Source organism: Ictalurus furcatus, chromosome 24, assembly GCF_023375685.1.
Source record: "Ictalurus furcatus strain D&B chromosome 24, Billie_1.0, whole genome shotgun sequence".
Classification (NCBI taxonomy): Eukaryota; Metazoa; Chordata; class Actinopteri; order Siluriformes; family Ictaluridae; genus Ictalurus; species Ictalurus furcatus.
In genome coordinates, this window is record NC_071278.1 from 16,783,621 (window position 1) to 16,791,746 (window position 8,126).

The 8,126-nt window shown below is 40.4% G+C and overlaps 1 protein-coding gene across 1 annotated transcript in view; it reads right to left on the reverse strand.

Annotated features, from left to right (window-relative positions):
• gabbr2 (gamma-aminobutyric acid (GABA) B receptor, 2) overlaps window positions 1-8,126 on the reverse strand; it is a 202,534-nt gene that overhangs the window by 16,964 nt on the left and 177,444 nt on the right. The window lies entirely within an intron of this gene.

Consider the following 8,126-nt stretch of genomic DNA (forward strand, 5'->3'; position numbering starts at 1 on the left):
CAACACGGATGTTTTTCTGTTATACATTATCAGAGCTGCCGTTATAGAATACCACATCAACACATATATCCCATTTCAGACTGAAGTATAGATCGGCACGTTTTAAATGTTATTCTTTAAATAACACCATAGTCTAACATTTAGCCCAAAAGCGCATTACATTGTCTACATAGTTACGCATTTATTCATTTATCCTCCAAATGAATGAGCATTAAAGAAAGAAAGAATGAATGAATCATAGAGCAAACATCAAACATCCCATCTGATCTAATATCTGTGCGAAATATTCCACAGCGTGTTTTTTTTTTACACAGCTTTTCCTCATCGTAAACGTCCTATTATTCCTGCTCCCGTGATTAACCTAGCCTCTGTTGATTCAGAGGATACATACACGCTCTCAGTCTCATCTGCGGAAATTACCTCTGTGTTAATATTAATCGAACAGGAATCTGTTTGGCAAGCAGTGAGCTGGCGTGATATCTTTGGACAGTGTTCATTTGGTTCAAGATACCAAGTGTTCCGGGTCATAATATTATCAGATATCACGATTGCGCATAAAGCTGTTATCATAGCCTGCCCGAGTCTGTATCATTTGACACTACAGGTGATTTGAAATTCATTGTAAAAGATGAATGTGGTTTTGGAAATATGAATTGAGTATAAAATGTGTGTGAAATGGTATGGGTAATATACAGTATTTCCCACAGAGCTCTAGAAATTTTGCCTCTCCTTTACTCTTTATCACTCCTCACTTTATTTCTCACTTTATCTCTCCTGCTCTCCATGGCTCTGTCTAATTGTGTCCTTGGAGGCTAGTTACCATGTGGCCAGTGGTACACAATATTGTTTAAGGGTTTGTGTTATGCTCAATTATGGAGAAAGGCTGCTTATTTTGCCTGTTGAGTGAACCGTTGATCACTCATGAATCGGTCAATACGATGTGAAGAAAATGACTTACTTTAGAACTGTCTTAAATGTAACTGGAAAACTCAAATCTTGATGTAACACATTTTGAGATGGGTTTGTCTGGTGAAATAACATAAACTGCATAAACCACACATGCACACAGCCTACAGCATCAGCACAGCGGTTCACAGTGTCAGCGTTAGACAAGCTCTCTTTCATCCTCTTCCTCCCTGTCAAAGAGTATCAAGAGGACCAGTGTACAATCCCCTCTCTTCTTTGAAGCCCTGTTTCCTATCAAGTTCTCTAGTCGACAGGTGAGCCCTGACCATCAAGGTCATGTGAGTCCCTTTCTCACTAATCAGCAAGGTCATGTGACTCGATTCCTCGTCCCTACAGCAACCCTCAGGCTGTGATCTAACGGCTGGCTCTGGAGAGGTGTTTAATGATGTACACAGCAGTATACTCAGTAGCATAGAAGATAGAGAACATGCTGCGGAGAATATATACAGTATGGAAGGAAGAACTGACGACAGGCTGCTGAATTATTCGAAAAATAATAATAGTAATGCGGCCATGATGTTAAGTGGAGTCGGTCTGGCATCAATTATTCCACTTATACCACAGTTACCACACCTCAAGACATTGTTCATATGTTTTATTTCAAGACATTTGTCAGGTCTTTGTCCTTAAAACACTCGTGTGTGTGTGGAATGAATTTATTACGCATCCCATCTCAAGCCTCTGTTGCTAATTGCCAAAATGTCATTTTAGACCTAGTAACAGAGACTTGAGCCATTGATATGCAGTTATTTGAGAGAGAGAGAGAGAGAGAGAGAGAGAGAGAGAGAGAGAGAGAGAGAGAGAGAGAGAGAGAGAGAGAGAGAGATTCACAGTTTTTTTTTTGTTTCATGCTGATAATATAAAAATAGAATAAATAAATAAATATCGATAGGATTACTTGTTCACAGGGTTTTTCGTTTTTTTTTCACTGCAGATAATACAACGAATAAATAAATATTGGTACTTGTTCACACGTTTTCTCTCTAATTTCTGCAATCACATGTGCTCTCTTGCACTTTCTTTCTCTTTTCTTGCTCTCTCTCTCTCTCGCTCTCTCTCTCTCTAATAACTGTATATCACTGGCTCAAGCCTCCACGTCGTGTCATGGTCTCGTTACCACCTCGGGGTTACTTTTTCTAATAAATCAATGGCCTGTTGTCAATTATTTCGTACTTACTTCTGGACAATCAAATTTGTCTAACATTTTGTTTGTCGTTACATCTGTGTGCTGTGGTGGACAGTAGGCTGACGTTTTTTCATATGGAACTGTAATGCGGTCAAGACCTGCCTGGAACTACATTAGCTGTGCATTAACTGAAAATAACTGCACACCTTAGGACGTCTGTCAGCCAATCCGAATCAAGTACTAAACAGCTCTGTGTTATGAGTACAAATATTGTAAGCATGGAAGGTCCTTATATATTTGGCAAAAATAATCATTCTAACTGACCCAAGCGATTTGAGAGAAGGTCCTATTTTCTTGTTATTCCTTCATTATGATTATTAGCACCACTCATAATTAACACACAAATACCATGTACCATCCATTTTCCATACCACTTATAGCCAACACAGGGTCATGGGGGAGCCTGGAGCCATCGCAGAGCCAATCAGCCTACAACACATGTCTTTGGAGAGCACAGGGAGAGCATGCAAGCTCTGCGCACATACGGCAGAGGTGGGATTTGAACCCCTAACCTGAGAAGTGGGAGGCAAACATGCTAACCACTAAGCCAGTACGCCTTCATACATATACCAAAAAGAGATTTCCTACAGTCTTTTAGTAAGTATCGAAATATCGTCTTGCATCTTGTTAATCAACCCAAAGCAGAACATATGATAATGCTTTGCATTAACTGACTTTAAACTGTATTTTGTTAGCATTCAAAGAAATCATCAGTTAATATGTACAGTATTAACGTAATTGTGTCTGGCATGGGGTTCTGGCATCACCAATATCTCATTTCTAACCCCACAGCTTTGCTGAGATGTTACTGAAATAAATACTGAACTAACAATAGAAGGGACACCATCGATCCAAGAGAGCTTAACAGATTTGGGAAATGATCAAAGGCTGAACAAAACAGTCCGCTAACAAGACATCCAGAGAAACTTTCTGTAAACTGCATAATTTGTAGAATATTTGTTTAAAAAAAACCCCCAAAAAACATTCTGTACATTTGTCCAAATTTTGGAAGATGCTTGATGCCAATCCAGCACTCTTTCCCCTGAAATCTAATTCCTGGTCTTGTGTATTTGAATTAGGCAAAATGTAAAATGTGGCTGCCTATAGAACGGATCAGCTTTTGCTTAATATTGCTTATGCTTCATCATAAATGCTTTAGCCTCAATGACACATGTTGTGGCTCAGTGTGAGAGTGGAGTCATACCACCCCTACACCAGTGAAACACTGATATGCCTTAGGATGTCTGAATTCTTCCATATGCTCGCTCTCTCTCTCTCTCTCTCTCTCTCTCTCGCTCTCTCTCTCTCTCTCTCATACCAATGACAGTAAAACCATGTCATCATCATATCATGAGTATTTTACAAAAAGCCCATCTCTCAGTCTGTTATTCTCTTATAATCTCATATTATTTATCAATCAAAAGTAGTCAGTAGTTCAGTCAGATGTCTGTCAGTTACAGTACAAACACTTGCCATTCTTCGCTACTCAGGAGTACAGCATATATCTGTCTGTTTTTGCTCATGTTTAAGACTTTGGAAAGCTGTTCATGTGCTCATAACCGGGATTTAGGGCACAAGAATACAGCCTCAGATAGGAGCGTGTGCTCTCTGCAATGCTCTCCTCTACTGGGCAGCTTTATGAGAGCAGGCAGCATGCCAACAGTCTGCCTGTTTAGCGGCGCAGTGAAACGCTGCTTTATTGCCCTGCTGACGCACTGCACGCACTGCAGCTCACAGTGGTACATGCCAGGGACAGAAGGACACAGTCAGAGAAGCCACTATGAATTTGAGACGATGAAAGGTGTGATGTGTAATCAGTATCGCAGGGATAAATATTCCAGCACTTGATTAGTCTCTTATGGGTGTATTGGAATGTTTGCTTGTTCTGCTGTACGTAGTAATAGCAGAAAAATATTGATTCATTAAAAGAAAACTAGACATATTATTGGAAATTATAATTATAATTATAATAATAAGTAATAATTATAATACAGTTGATGTAAGACATCATGCATATGCAGTATGCAAATGTGATTATTTTAGCCATTTCAGTTATCAATAAACACAGAGGCCGGCTTTGTGCTTGTAAGTATGAGAAAGAGAAAGAAAAACAGAGAGAGAGAGAGAGAGAGAGAGAGAGAGAGAGAGAGAGAGAGAGAGAGAGACTGACAAATGACATAATGATTAATACTATGGAACTCTATTCATCTGTTTCCATGGCTACAGAAGAGCAGCTCAGTCCTCCTGCTATTGGAACATTTTGCTTTCTGATGATAACCTGGCTTTTCTTAACTTCACTTACACATATTCTGCTTTCATTCATGATTAGGTCATGGTTGTGTACTTACCATATGTGTGGCTGTATATGTGCGCATGGGGTTATGTGGTAAGTCAGTGCCTGGCTGGAAGACTGGAAGGAAAGCTGCAGTCTGGACTTGTCTGTGTACTGGCAGTGTCTCAGGGGTGCAGGGCAGAGGAGAGGGGATGGAGGAGGAATGAGAAAGGAGGGGGAGCCATGCGGCTGCCAGGCTGACAGTCTTGCTGTCAGATGGTCAGAGCTGGTTTGTTATTGGATCTCAGCTGCACAGCCTGGAAACAGAGACGCTCACAACAGGCCTGCTAACCAACAGGGGGTGCCAGAGAGAAGACACAGCTTGTGCTGGAACACAATTTTCTTTTTAGATTAACCTTATTTATCACGCACACACATGCATACGTGTGCATAATAATCGGTTTTATATGTGGCTTGTTTTTGTTGTTGTTGTTGTTGTTTTTTTTAACAACCATTTCTAGAGTTTAGTCAATTTGCTTCATCAGTGCGTATCACTGTTTTGAAATGAATCCCTTATTCTAAATGAATGACTTCCACCTGCATTGACCAGGGTTGCCAGGTCTGTGGTTTTCCTGTTTTTGTTTAATGATTTTTTTTTTCTGTGTGCTTGTTTATTTGGGTTAGAAGTATACACTAAATTAATAGATACTGTTGTGCCAAATGCCAAGTGTATATATAAAATCATATATAAAATTTATATGATGGACTAAACTCATAACCTTCATATTAGTAGCCCAATGCCTAATGGTCACATCAAACATCAGAATGGGGAAACATTGTGATCTCAGTAATTGTGACCATGTTGTTAGTGCCAGATGAGCTGCTTTGACTATTCCAGAAACTGTTGATTTTTAAACACAATAATCTATCGAATTTGCACAGAATGGTGCAGAAAAAAACTCCCCAAACAACCAGTGAGTGGCAACACCTTGATAAGAGAAATCAGAGGAGAACGGCCAGACTGGTTTGAGCTGACAGAAAGGCTATCGTTACTCAAATAAGCACTCTCTACAACCGTGGGGAGCAGAAAAGTATCTCAGAATCCACAACATTCAAATATTAAACCTTGAGGCAGATGGGATACAACACGAGAAGACCACATCGACACTCCTGACAGCCAAGAACAGGAATTTGAGGTTACAGAAACTGGACAGTTGAAAATTGGAAAAATGCGCTTAGAAAATACAACAGATTCAGTCCTCTGACTTGGCTGGATCCTCAATCCAAACTGCAGTCTGCCAGTTGATGACCCTTGTCTAATGTTTACCCATGTTTTGTTTTGGTTTTTTTTTTTTAACCGCTACATTTAAAGTCACAACCTTTCACTTACTAGCACAAAAAATTTATGTGCCAATCTACCACTGAGTACACCATTACTGTGTCACAGAACTGAGCAGTCTAAATCATGTGATAGATACATGATGTGCAGAAGGTACTGGACAGCAGGTAACATTAAATCCAAAACCTCATTTCCTAGATAACTTGCTATCATGTGAATTATCAGACTAGGTCTCTTTTTCTGACACTCCAATTTATTACCTTATCTCAAGTCCTGTGGCAGTAGCAGAGCACCTGAAACCCATCAAATTGATCCAGTCCCACCATTTAAGCCACGACACTGCGTCTCATATTGGCCAAACAACACATTTCATTTTCACCAAGATACAGACATTATGAGCGTAATGAAGAGCTGCAGCGTGAGTGTCTGCCTCAGGAGGCTTTGTTCCAGGATCATCTATTCAAACATAATGGTATGTTCATACACCAATATAGAAATATATTCAAATATCTTTTAAATGGTGTAAATGTATCAAAGCATGATGATCACAGAACATCAATCTCTCAATCAGTCTAGGATTTTTAGAGTCATTTTTGTGAACTATGATTGTACTGTATTAATCTCACACAGGATTTTATGTAGCTATTTGAAATATGAAACAGACTTGTATTAGTATGACACCCACTAACAAGAGGAGAAAATCAAAGACATTCATCTGGCTTCTTTAGTAAAGCCTTTACTGTGGTGCAGTATGGTGTAGCGTTGCTGTTCAGTCCTAAGTTATTCTGGGTTAAGCTAGTCCTGGGTTATTGTCTATGTTGGGTTTCAGATTTCCTCTACGTCTGCATGGGTTTCATCTGGGTTCTCTGGTTTCCTCCAACCTCCCAAAAACTTGTCGGTAGTTGGATTGGCTATGCTAATTGTCCCTAGGTATGCATGTACAGCATGTGCACGGTTTCCTGTGATTGACTGCCATCCCATAAAGGGGGTATTCCTGAATGTCTTCTTTGTTTCCACCATGACCCTGACCAGGATAAACTGGTTACTGAAGATGGAGCTGTACTGTAAAACACCAACACTACATGCTTCACCAAAGTATAACCCACACAGCTACTCTATATCATATGCATATATTAATGAGTGAGCTAATGCAGCTGATGTATGAATATCTATGTACATGGCTGACGGGGTACAGCCATGACAGCTTTGTACAAATGAACTTAAGTTCATAAACTCAGGACTCTCTGTGGGTCCAGAGTCACATTCCCCACTAAATACTACTGTAGGTAACTACATTACATTTGTTTCACTGTTGTTACTGAATAATACATTGCAGCTAGTGAGTAATGGGTGTATAGCTGAATTATATACATTAGAATTTAAGGGTTTATAGTTCTTTGGTTAGTAATAGACTATAGAAAGACGAAGCCAGCCATAAGTACCACCTACAAAAATCTATGCAATATATCAACAGGAAGAGAGAGTAAAGACAGCAGCTAACCAGCCTAAACCAACTGAGAACAACGGAAGCATCTCAGAATTGGCTACATCACTCTCTCCTCTCCACTAACAGCTGGTGTGTGCTGGGCGTTCTCGCGCACTATGGCTGCCGTCGCGTCATCCAGGTGGATGCTACACACAAGTGGTGGTTGAGGAGATCCCCCACCCCATCCCCATACTATGTAAAGTGCTTTGAGTGTCTAGAAAAGCGCCATATAAATCTAACTGTAACTGCATCTAACTGAAAACAACCAGGAAATCAGTGACTTGTGATCTGCCTGCCAGGAAGACCAAAGTTGGGACAAGACGGGAAGTAGCCCCGTCAGATTTGGAGCAGGAGAGCGTAATGATTCTCTCAAAGCCTTATCTACGCTCCCCTGGCTGAAAGGATGGTTGGAGCAGATATTCGGCAAGTGAATAAGACCGATATGAATTGAGTTTGCACTCAGACGGGAGTACGGCTCGTCTACGATCTCGTATTTGAACTTCTAGCGCACTACAATATAATCATCTCTACTTTACAAGAACATCTACTTAACTCTGACTATCATTATTATGAAATTGGGACAAGAATTAGGAAGAAATCGAAGCGGTCTCAGCTCTGTATGACCCTCAGTTGTAGGGTATGAGGAATGAGATAGAAATGATAGGACACCTTACATGTGATACCTTCCATCAGGTTATTGCTTTGCAGCTGTACCTGAAATCACGGCTCAGTGCCGCGCACATACGTTGAAAATGATTGGTCTGTGGCTTTGTCGCTTGCTAGTGTGAATGTAGGGTTAAAATGCAACTCACACAGCGCAGGTGGTCATAACAGGTTCATCTGGAGGAAGCCGAAAGTTCCTCTGTGTTTTCGGTGC